A 13,583-nucleotide genomic window follows, 5' to 3' on the forward strand; every position below is an offset into this window, starting at 1 on the left:
TGAAAAGTAGAAAGGAAATAACAACAGTAGGAAGACAATAATACAGTTCTTGTGGTAACAGTGACTCTGCCTTGCATCTGGTCATTTATAAATCTATAAGCATCCATTTACCATTTTGGGAAAGAGTCTTCAGTGTCAGCAACAGTCACAGGTTGAGTAAGACCCTAAACCCTTGTCTGTTCAACTTGGTGCTTAGACAGGATACTACCTCACCTATCAAATAAATAAATGTAAATCCTCTACATTTCATGATTTGCCACATTTAAACATCTAGACGGAATTAAACTAGAATAATCAGCAGGTGATGAGTTCTATTAGCTCTATTTATCATACCCAAGCAAAATGGAACCAAGGCTCTGCTGCATATATACATATACAAACAGTGCAGTCTGCAATGACTATGAGGTTAAATAGCTTCAGTCTTAGGTTATTTCTAGCCATACCATGTGAACCAAATACGTATCAATTCATCCACAGTTTCCTTAAGCACTGTATACATGCATTCCCTTTCTTTTTCACAATGTCTTCAATTCAGCACATGGTCTTGATGGCATCCTGCCATGAACATGAAAGCCTTCCCCAATAAGAACCCTCCTCCTCTTTTATTCATATCTGAGCGATTGTGTTTAACGACCCGACTACAGAAAAGTCAAAGATGTCCGCTGTGCTCTGGCTTTTATCCCGAGGAAGAAAGATAAAGAAGCCGGAACAAGACGGAGACTTTCGTCTTTCTTCTGTGAACCCATATATCAGACAGGATGTGACATCACATGAGAACTGCCGTCATGTGTAATCAGTGGTGGCGACCTGGAAAAGCCATGAAAAGTAATGATGAAGCATGGGGCAGTGATGAAACCGTTTCTTTCACCCCAACGAGATCCGATCTGCTCACAGATTATGAGTAATGAGTTGCGTTTCATATGTATTGCTGGCATGTTTTTAGTTTGTATCAACTTACTATCATTCTAACTAACAATATAACTAATGAATTTTGACCAAAGTCAATAACAGCACATCCTTATGACCTTTTCCTCTTCTCAACTCATCCAATCTCAGCATCTGTGCATGCATGTCTTCTCCAAAATGATCCAATGTTGAAGAATTACAATTAAAATCCAAGTTTATATTTGTTACCGGATGTAGATTTCGATCACTAATGAGTGACAGTGGTGAGGGAAAAACTCCCTGAGATGTTATCAGGAAAAAAAAAAAAAAACCTTGCGAGTAACCAGACTCAAAAGGGAACCCGAAGTAGAGCACCAGGAAGAATCAGGTCGATCCGGAGGGTGAGAGGAGCCAGAGCAGTAAAAGTGTGTCAGGTTCACATCAAGCGACAGCTCTTGTTTTCATCTTGGGTTGCCAAAGTTTGTGGGGTTTTTACCTTGTGTTTCTTGTCAACTTTAGTGCTATGAACTAATGAACTAAGGGCACGGTTGAGTTGAGTGACAAGCTGTCAAACTCATCACTGTGCTCGTCTTTCGACACACAATCTAACATGCTCGTGTGTCCAAACAACCAAAAAGAGATGGGGTTTGGGGGGGGGTGGGTGGGTAGTGGGATCTAATTTCCATCTTTGGATAAAAACAGACATCTCAATTGAAAATCTGCTAGGTCCAAACATAAAACTTCTCAGCTCAATATTTACCAGTAAAACAACTTGACAGTGACTCATTTGTAGCTCGAGTCAGTTGTGCTTCCAGATAACATGACGGACTGAAAATATAGACTAGTGTACCGTTTGAAACAGCAACAAATGAAATTAAACAATGTAGCGATAGTAGTACCAGCCTTACAGTGGTACTCGATAAAATAGTTGAAATACAACATGCAACCACGAGAAGTATATATAAATATAGTACTGTGCAAAAGTCTTAGTCACATGCAAAGGAACGCTGTAGAGCATGTAAAGATGTTTCTACATTCAAAAAAAATACCGCCGATTTTCAGCCAAGATGTGTCATGTGACGCCATCACAACACGCATTCAGCCCAAGCCATGAGTACAGCTAAAAGGTCTCGTTTACCAATAAAGCATCTCAGAATAAACAATAACCTTTAACCAATAATATGATGTTATATTATTGTAAGATTCAATGTCTGTATACAAAGTGAATGCAATGACCGATCATCGAGTCGCATTTTTTTAAAGAACACTATGCTTTGGAAATCCCACCGTGACGGAGATACGGCATTGACATGCCGTGTTTAATGTTTCGTGCCAAGGAAATCAAACCGTGAAAGCGTTTCACTCAACAAGGTGCTAACATAATGAATGCTTTTAAGAATTATTTTATTAACAGATGCTGGCATGGCTTTTAAAATCGCTGACTCCTCCCTTTAAGCAATATAACGCTTCATGTCGGCTCCGCTGGAAAGCGCACAGTCAGTCACTAAATCATCACTTTAACCTGAACCATGCTGAAAGTCCATTTTAAATGCAACTCTAACGGAGTGATCGTTTCTGTGTCGCTGTGCAAAATAGCATTGCCAAGAGCTCTCTGCATAACTACATTGTAGCCTTACTGAAAACAATGTTTGTGGGGGTTTTTTTTCTCCTTGAGAACAAATTATTCCTAGGACGAACATGTGTCCTTCATTTCAGCAAGGCTTTCGGCCATATTTTTTTGAGCCTTGAGGTCGATGTTTGCCGCTGTGGACACATACGGAGACGCAGATGCTGGGGCTTGCTTTGATGATGCTTTAAGAGGGGGCATCGTTTAGGGTGACACGCGACTGACTTATTGGGATAGCGTTAATGATACGGAGTTAACAAGGATGTACGGACAAACACACATCAGGTACACACATGGTTCAAAAGAAGCAGGAAGGAAGCTCTGGCTGCACTACCAGAGGCTTTAGCGGGCTCTTTTATGTCTTTGTGGCTTTATTATTTGTTGTCATTAGAGTTTTTATTGTCGCTATTTGCCCCGTTGTGTCTCCTGTTTATGAGCCATGGCTTTTTGGGGCCAGCTTTTTTTTTTCTCTTCTTCTTCTTTATTATTGCAATATGATCCCTGTGTTTCCTGACTCTTTTCAATGAGCAGCTGTTCGGATTTGAGCTCTCCTGAGACTCTCTGATGTCTTTTCCGCCACTCTAAGGCCAGTAAACACTCTTCTGTCCTTCTCCGAAAGGGAATAAATACGCTCTGTTTGTTTTTAGGGTAGGAATCTCCTCGGGGGACGGGTTGCTTTTGAAAAGGCGACTCCGCCCGACAAAAATGAAGTTAAAGTTTGCATAAGCCCGAGATGAATAGAAGCCGGCGCAGAGCGTTCTCACATGGTCCGCATACACATCCGCATGACTCGGTGAATTCAAATGAATGTGTCTTTCAGCATCGGGGAATCATTCTGTCTTGCTAAGACTCAAAATATTGTCAGCCTGGGCGTGTGTTATACGCTATGCAGTCCTACAGTATATTGGTATTAGGCATGTGCAGGCGATCAACTTTCACATCACAACATCTAGCTAGAATTCTATTATTCTGTTAGTTATAATTTGGTCATGGTATTGTATTTAACAAATGATTACATGTTCACATGTATTTGTTCTTACTGAGCTACGTTAGCCACATAGACCAAGTACTAAAGAAACTATGAACAACTTTGGACACCAAACAAATCTTGGCTGAGTTTTTAATTCGATTTTTTATTTTTTTTTACTGTGTTGCCCAACCAATCATAAATAAGTATTTTTGTACAGTGTAATAAGTTTTAACTGTTTACTGGCACGTGTCCAATCTTGTCTTTGTTTCTTTCTATTTACTGATGAGTCATAATGTCAGAATAACCCCGAGAGGGTGAGTTAAGCATTACCATATATTAGAATGCTCTCCGTCCAGTGAGTCTCTGGTAAAAGTGTGTGTCTGTAAGGGGGGATGTGTGTGTGTGTGTGTGTGTGTGTGTGTGTGTATACGTGCCATCATGCTCACACTTCCAATAACGGCGGCGAACACAAAAGAGGACTTCTAGCAGTGCGTCATTCCAGAGCGAATACCAGGCCATAGCAACCTGCAGGAGAAAGAAACGGGGGAGTCGGAGTTAGCTTAGCCACGCCGCGGTGATCGACCCGCATGTGACCCTTCAGCGCTTCAACAATCGCTCTCACCCAGCTGGAGATGAGGCCTGTGACTGCGTGTGTGTGTGAGAGAGTGTGTGTGTAGGGGGGGTTATGGGTAGGCAAGTGAATGAAACCCAATCAGCTCAAGTTCCTGCTCAGCGTGAGTCCCGGACACGGAGAGAAAGAGATCTGTGAGGGATCGAGCGCTAACGCTGCCATGACGAGACGAGAGGCCCTCTCACACTCTCACTGTTAAGCACACACACTTTCTCTCTCTCGCTGTCACGCGCACACAATCTCGGCAATCTGATTCAAGTGGAATGATCGTTTTTCCACAAGAAATGTAGTTTTTTTTTTATTTTTATAACAAATGTAGAAAATCAATATGTTTGGCTTCTTTAGTTTAGCTCTGGAGCTAATGTGGAGGAATGGAAGCAGCTACCTGTTGAGCCTTGTACAAGCTGAATGACTAAAAATTGAACAAGTGAAAACACAAGCTTAAGACACCAAACATGTCTTTCCTGTCTATATTTAAGTGGGGAAATAATGTCTAAAAAAAAAACTGTACTGTAACCGCAAGGCTACGCTCAGAGTAAAGACAGCTTCAGACAGTAAAGCATAATTTTTCGCTACTATGGTTCTAAATTAAAAATAGCTGGACAGGCCACGCCCACAAGCAATAACCAGAGCAGTTATTACACGTCCAATAAAGACAGGCTGCTGTTTGTATGAATGCAACGTATGGGAGCAGGAAAAAATTCAAGGAAAGTGCAAGCAAGAAAGAGGAACATTGAAGTGATTATTAGAATTATTATTCAAGTCGTAGTTCAAGTTACTTTACTGCTGATATTTCATTTGTAGTGCGTGCTCAGCTACAGATTTAAACTTTAAAGCTTCTCCTTTCCATACTTTGGCAATATTGTACTTCATATAGTTATTCCAGTAAAGCTATTTTGAATTGAACTGCTTTGAGAGAGAGAGAGAGAGAGAGAGAGAGAGAGAGAGAAAGATAGAGAGTATTAAAGCGGCGGTGTGTGTATCGGGCTGTAATGCCCCGCTGATCTATTAGCATATCAGAATCGTCACACAGCGTGGGGCTGCCGCGTATGCACACGCTGCTAGGTGGCACTTCTGAGAGATGCTACGTGCCCTTTGAAGGCGCGAGCAAGAGTGTGTTCTGAAATCCTTAGAACGTGAAGAAAAAGCCACAAAGTTCAAACTCAAAAAAAAGGAGAAAAAGGCATAAAAGTTTAGCTTTTTCTTTCTATTACATTATATTATTTTTTCCTTGTGCTTTTTCATGGCAAAGCAGAAGCATTTCATCTTTCACTCTCTCGTCTTTTAAAACTAGTTATTTGAAGTTATATGTTTAATAATTCTCTGTGATGCTGTTTACAGGGCTGTATTGATGGATCCTGTGGGATTGCCGTTTGTAAAATGTCAGGAGGCATGAAAGTTCAGCTAATATTCTTTAAAAAATTAAGCAGTTACAAATTGACCATTACAGGGTGAAATTGCAGCTAATTTATTCTGATTGGACGCTGCTAGAGATGGTACGAGTCGAGACAACATAGCTGATGTACGTAAGTTCCGCCCCTCAGTAAAAACACTCAATCGTAACTAGCTTAAGACGTTAACAGAAACACCTAGCCTATCAGATTCTTAAACTGATGCAGGAATAGGCAACTTTGATCTTTTAGTTATGGAGGAATTCACTTACGCAGTTTTGTTTTTTGCGTGTGTGTATGTGTTCTGTGAGTCAAAGTTTACGCATTTTTCCACTTTTTTGCTCAGATTTTAAAATCCGTTTAGAATCTATGTTTGAAACAGTTTATTTGCTTCTCCCCGTTCATGTAGACTGGAGCCTTTCCAAGATGGCTGCCGAGTACACAGTGATGTGTGAAATTTACATTAGCATACACAAGAGTGCTAAACATTCAGACAGGTTCAGATGAAACCACGCTTATTTGTTGTTCTTCCATTTTTGTGACCGACGGTACACGGAAATTAATCGCAGAAGGTCGTGAGTGGGGAACTGAAGAAACATCGGACCACTTGGTCTAAGGAATCATTCGATTTGTCGCATTACAGCATCATGCCTCATTTGCATAGAACCAAGAAAACCTCGATTCAAATGTCGCTTTGACGATTTTGCTGAAATCGTGGCTATGTGTTGCGGCACGAACGTAGAGAATGGACGATCACTTAGGGTGAAATAGACACTCTCCGCTAGGGTTACAGTGACAAAATGGCTGAACACCGAAAATAGTTAGCTAACCAACTAGACTGAGAGATAAACAGCTTGGCGAAAAACATCACAGCACCTCACACTAACACACTAATCAGGCGTACGGCCTAGGCCTTATTTGGTGAAAAACAGGTCAGGTTTCTCTCCTCTTTCTACTTTCACCCCCTCTTTTTCCCTCCCATTTTTTCAGGGTTAGCCTTGAAGTTGGTCTCCCATCAGTCACGAAGCGCAGCTCTATTGACGGACTCCGGGGTGGGTATTGACGGCTCCATAATTTGGGCTGGGGAGCACAAAAAAGCCGTGCCCCCTGCTGTGCCCAGCACGGCACCACGGGCAGCGGGAGCCCTCGCATTTTATTAGCCTGGGAGTGCAGCAAATAAAGCACATTCAGCCAGCCACTGATCTCTGTCACCGAAACAATACCGCCGTATCTCACGGCGCTCCCTTGCTCACTCTTTCACACACAGATGAACAGAGAGAGAGAGAGAGAGAGAGAGAGAGAGAGAGAGAGAGAGAGAGAGAGAGAGAGAGAGAGAGTTTGTGTAACTCTATTCTCAGCACTACTTCTTTCACCCTATTTTTTTCCTCCACTCATTCATCTGTCTTCTGTACATTACTTCAAATATTAATCAACGTCCATCTCGTGGTTGTTCTCTCATTCTGGTTTTAAAGTCATTCTTCCCAGCATCTCTCATACTTTCTTTTTCACTGGCTGTCCAGTGGCTTGGCTTAATGTATTGCTGCTCACCGAACAAGCCAGAAACTGATTCAAAAGCTTACGCTTAAAAAAAAAAACCATCAACCAAAAAGCAACAACAACAACAACAGCAACAAAAAAAAAAACAGGACAGACGTATTAAATTAACTCTCCACAGTTTGGCTCCACCTGCTCCACCCTCTGTGTGTTGTGTAAAGGAGACAGAAATGGAGACATGGAGATTATTGCATGACAAACTATATTTGTCCAAAAGATCGTAAATCATGCTAGTTCCTTTTAACAGTAATTTTAGCTAGCATTTTATTCTGTATTTAAAGCTGCAGTTCAAAAATGAAAGCTACATACTTTTATGTCATGTTCATTGTCCAGTTTGCTTCTTTACTTTTGCACTGGAGCTACAAGCTAATATAGCTAGCAGGTAAACAAATCGTACTAGCATAGCTAGCATCGAACTGCCGGCCTAAATCATCATAACCACCTCATTTTACAGGAGCGATTTCTTATGTAAAATCAAAAAGGTTAGCTGTAGGTGTTTTCTGACACACTGTTAACTATACAAATGGACAAAAGTACGTCACAGAGATAAAAATATATTTATCAGAGCTCCAGAATCCCTTTTTCCCCCCCAATCAGCTTATACGTAGCCTGGAATCATTTAATATAGATCATTTGGTTTATATAGTATAATTTGATTTATACAGTATTGTAATTTGGTTTATACAGTATATTGTTGTTGTTGTTTTTTAAACTATATGAACTCTTTGCGCTATTTAATATAAATGAATCAGTTTATGGACAAATGGTTTTTCTGAGCCAGAGAATGTCACCTAAAACGATGTGATGATTCTGAAACTGGTGGCCACGAGCTTCTGTTACTTGTCAGCAACTTAAGTCTTGTAGCTTTCGTGTACAACTAAAGAAGCACCAAACATGGCATGAGCTATGTTTCCATCCACTTATTGTTCAGCACATTTTAGGATATCGCATAAATTTAAAAAAAAAAACAAAAAAAACAAAAACAAAACGCTGGATGGAAACACCAGATGCGAATAAAATCTCCAAAATGCACATAAAAACAGTATGCGCTCAATTTTTGAACCCGATAAGACAACGTGTGCATAAAGTACGAAGCTCCTCGATGCGCGTTAAAAAAGTCACGTGACTTTACCTCAACAAATCATGTGATAGTGAGATAACCGGCTCAGAATAGTAAAAATGTGCCCGTTTCCCCAGAAGTGAGGATTTTATTCTCTTGAACACATGGGATGGAGACGGTGCTTTATTCACAAATGTTTATGCGATATTCCAATAAATTCACAACTTGGATGGAAACTCAGCTATAGCTGACTGACACAAATGACCAGGTTTTCTATAAAAACTCATTTCCAATATTGTTTGATTTACTAACCCTGAAAACAAGGACGTGTTTACCGATGTAGAAAAATATCGCCTGTTTAGCGTGGTTTACGATACTAGATTATTTTTTTTTTAAATTGTTTCAAAGGGGCTTTTCTGTTCACTCTCATCCACAAAACAGAAATATGGTATTACCCAAACACTTCTTCAAATTTGTCCACATTGAAGAACAATAGAAGACATTATGTGGTCCATATGCTGTCTTCTCGGTCAGTAGTTCAAGTAGTTGTACATGCATGGGGTGCATGGTGACTTCTCCAGTACTGTGTGTCATCAAAGATATATATATATATATATATATATATATATATATATATATATATATATATATATATATATATATATATGCTGCAGTAATAATAATAAAAGTTCTTGCTAGCAATAACAAGGTCCTATCCTTGTGGGGACATTCGGTCCCCACCAAGATATTAAAAAACATACATATACACACATTAGGCTGAAGTTACAGAGGTGAAGGATGTCCCTATTACTCTGGCGTCTCTGGGTCCATTAAAAATAAAGATACAGACACACAGACAGAGGGCAAGGGGCTTGATTTTTACACCATATGGTGTCTTCCAGAAGTATTATTGGTAAAAGGATCCTGCCTATAATTCACTGTATGTGTGTGTGTGTGTGTGTGTGTGTGTGTGTGTGTGTGTGTGTGTGCATACTTGTGCTCGCTGAAGTCCTACTCCACACATTGAGACAACTGAGCAAACAGTGACACGAAACGCCCCTTACGTGACCTGGGGGATTTATAACATGCACATGCTTGTTCATGAGTTATGAGCGGAGATGACATGTTTCCTTTGTTTCCTATTGTTTTGTATATATTGTGTATATATATATCAGGTGTTTCTTTCCATACATTCATACTTCAGAGCATTTTTGGTCAGATTTGATCTTTATTGGCCAGAAAAATGTACAGCAGCCTCCAGTTATGTGGACGCTCCTCGTACACAGATTTTGAAAACTTGTGTAATTGAAGGAAGGCGTCTCCAGTGTCACTGAAGCTGTAACTTCAGGTTTTCCAACAGTTCCCTTCTCAGAGTTTCTCCGTAACATGACAAGCTGTGTTGTTGTTATTGTCGTTGTCGGGGTTTTTTTCTTACTATTAAATTCAAGAGAGAAAAGGAGACGCTGGTGAAGGAACTACTGCTTATAGCAGACAAAAAAGTATGATGTTTCCTCCTAATATTTTGTTTAAATATCAAAAGCTGTCATGTTTTAAATAAAGGACCGCTGCCTTTTAACATTAAATTGGCTCATTTTTGAAGGCAGCATAATTAGCGTCACTAGTGAAAGCCAACAATGATGCAATAAATAGGCAAAAGTTCAAAGTCAAAGGCTTTAAGGCAGTGAAGAACTGATTTACTTTTATTTATAGAGCAGGAGTGCAGAGTAATTACAGTAACTGGATAATTAGTATAAATACGTCATTTTCTCTATCAGGTATTAAACCATCATAGTCAGTTAAGAATTTAAGATCTCTTCGCACACAATTAAATAAAAATACAACGATAATTATTTTTTTATAATAACGTGATAATAGTATAATATAATAACGTATAACTGTCTAATAAGTACACAGTACTTAAAATGACAGAAAACAAAGAAATTAACAAAAGTGTACTTAACACACTCGATCAAATATATAAGTATCAATCATTTCTCTTCTATGGATGAAATAAAGAAGATTGGCGCTCACTGTTATTGCTTTGTCTTTCTGTAATGCATTATGGGATCTTTTTTGTCTGCAGTATATCATTCAGGTTTCTTTGACACACTGCAAATATTCATACTGTTTACAAACTGTATACTACACATTACATTTCCTGGTTCCCCTCACTGCTATCCTTACCAATCCCATATCGCTTATGTTGAAAACTGAGATGTCAGATGGTCTCATTAACACCCAACAGGATACCTGTATAGGTATATACAGTACACCTGCCATGTGTAACGAGGTACGATTAACGATGTCTAATCCTCTAATCCTAAATTTTATTGCTTGTAGTCTCTAGTCCCAGAGTTCTTCCTCTTTAGCATATATAGCAGAATATGTATTGTTAATATAACAGCGATATGAAAATGAGTCTTATCGTTGAAAGAACAAGAAGTCCAATCGAACAGAACTCCAATTTTGCCAAGTGAGCTTTTCTGACATGTCCTGAGAAGACAACAGTGTGAGCGCTTGTGTGCTGTAGAGGGAGAGAGAGAAAGATGGCCTTCACGAAAGCACTCTCCCAAAGGTGCTTTAACTGATAACAGTATACAGAGAAATGAAGAGAATACATTAAACGGAAATCAAAGTGACGGAGAACAAAGAAAGGTTAGGGCAAGAAAGATGGAGAGAAGTGGAGTACAAACAGGTTGAGAGTGAGAGAAGAAGACATGACGAAAGATTAAACAAGCGCTACAGAGGTGTGAAGATAAAGAGGGAAGACGAATAGAAGACCTGGCTACTGTTTAATTAATAATATAAAGAATGAACAAAAAGAGACGTGCGCAGACATTCAAAGGCAGGTATACAGTCATGATATTGTTGCTTGACAGCCATGTTATTCCTAGTAGGCATTTATATCCTAGTCCACATTATATTTCTAACAGGCATTTTGCTCCTAGTTGGCATTATACTCCTAGCACACATTTTGCATCGAACAGACATTTTATGCCTAGTGCACACTGTATTCTAATAGCTATGTCAGTCCTAGTAGGCATTTAAATCCAAACACATGCCTTTATTTCTAATACAGGAAGTCTGTTATTGCTAGCAGGCACTTTATTTCTATTGGGCAATTTTTCCTAGAAGGCATTTAACTCCTAGCAGACCATTTGCTTCTAACAGGCATTTTATGCCTAGTAGACATGTAAATCCTAGTGCACATTTTACTTAATAGCTATGTCAGTCCTGGTAGGTATTTAAATTCTAGCAGGTGCCTTTATTTCTAACACAGGAAGTATTTTATTGCTAGCAGGCACTTTACTTCTGTCAGGCATTTATTCCTAGTAGGCATTTAACTCCTAGAACACACTGTGTCTAACAGACATTTTATGCCTAGTAGACATTCAAATCCTAGCACACAGTTTATTGCTAACAGGCATTTTGCTCCTAGTAGGCATTTAAATTCTAGCAGGTGCCTTTATTTCTAACACAGGCAATATTTTATTCCTAGCAGACACTTTATTTCTAACTGGAATTATATTCATAGAAGGCACTGACACGTAGTTTTAACAGGCATTATATTCTTAGTATGCATTTAAATCTCAGAACATACTTTATTTGCAACAGGAATTTTATTCCTTGTAGGCATTTTGATTTTAGTCCACACTTTGGTTCAAATAGGCATTTTAACCCTAGTAGGTATTTAGATGCTCTGAGCCACCTTTATTTCTAACAAGGGTTTTATTCACACTAAAAGTATTTTATTCCTAGTAGACATTTCATTCCTAACAGGCACCTCAGTCCTAACATGTAGTCCATTTGTAACAAGAATGTTACTCCTGTTAGGAATTTTTTCAGTAATTTTCATTTATTGATCAGATGTACTGTTTTATTCCTAGCAGTGTTTGCCTGCAGCTGACTGAAGCACACAGTGCCCCTAGTGGACACACAGCAGCACTGCAGCCGAATCAGAAAAGACAAGTTAGCATACACAAACCCTGCTTACACTTGGTGAACTTATGCGACTTGAGTAACAGGAGTATTGTAAAAGATAATAAATAAATAAATAAATAAACAACAACAAAAAGACATCTGAAATGCAACCAAGACGTCTTTACACCAGATTTAAATCTGATCACTCAAACCAAACCAGTCGGTTTTTGCCTCAGCAGTCAGTGAACCTGTGACTCTGTACACCTTTATCGCCATCTAGTGGCCAAGGTCTGTCAATAAGTACAAGAGAAATAAATATCTTGTGTATTGTTTCAGTATGTTTCAGCTGTTATTTATTCTATTTTTCTATTATTCTAGCTTTGATATAGCAAAGGTTATATCTAAAGCCAAAGTACGGTTATTATTATTATTATTATTATTATTATTATTATTATTATTATTATTATTATTAGTAGTAGTAGTAGTAGTAGTCATAGTAGTAGTAGTAGTAGTAGTAGTAGTGGTAGTATTATCCCTCTGATGCTTTACAGAATAAAACCCACAGAATGTACATCACTTTTATTGAGCAAACACAAGCAGATAAATAGGAATCTAAACTGCGACGATCGGTGTTTAACTAAATATTAACAAATAACACCAAGGTGCTGGTGTAGTACTGTACACTGTCCATTTCCTTTGTTTGCACATGTTACTCATGTTGTTGATTCAGTGTTTATTGCTACAGATATATTTCTCCACCTCATCCTGTACAAACATGCGTGCATCAGCATTCTAAGTCGCAATATAGTACGAAGTGTTAAATGACTGTATTTTCTGGACTATAATTCACACCAGAGTAAAAGACATACCCTCTAGGCTCATTTTCATCCATAGTCTATATACACCGACCAGCCATAACATTAAAACCACCTGCCTAATATTGTGTATGTCCCGATTGTGCCACCGAAGCAGCTCTGATCCTTCAAGGTATGGAATCAACAAGACATCTGAAGGTGTGCTATGGTATCTGGCACCAAGTCATTAGCTGCAGATCCTTTAAGTCCTGTAAGATGTGAGGTGAGGCCTTCATGGACCGGGCTTGTTAGTCCAGCACATCCCACAGATGCTTGGTCAGATTGAGATCTGGGGAATTTGGAGGCCAAATCAACACCTTGAACAATTTTTCCTGAACAGTGTGGCAGGGGGCATTATCCTGCTGTAAGAGGTCACCGCCATTAGGGAATACTGTTGCCATGAAGGGCTGTACTCTGTCTGCAAGGTTTATGTAGGTGGTACGAAGTAACAAAGTAACATCCACGTGAATACCAGGACCCACTTTTTCTCAACAGAATATTGCCCAGAGCATCATACTGTCTTCTTCCTATAGTGCATCCTGGTGCTATCGCTTCCTCAGATAAGTGACGCACATATGCCTTTCAACATTATACAAAAGAAATCGTGAATCATCAGACCAGGCCTTCCTCTTTCATTGCTCCACGGTCTAGTTCTGATACTCACGTGACCATTGTAGTTGCGTTCGGTGA

This window comes from Ictalurus punctatus, chromosome 5, assembly GCF_001660625.3.
Source record: "Ictalurus punctatus breed USDA103 chromosome 5, Coco_2.0, whole genome shotgun sequence".
NCBI lineage: Eukaryota > Metazoa > Chordata > Actinopteri > Siluriformes > Ictaluridae > Ictalurus > Ictalurus punctatus.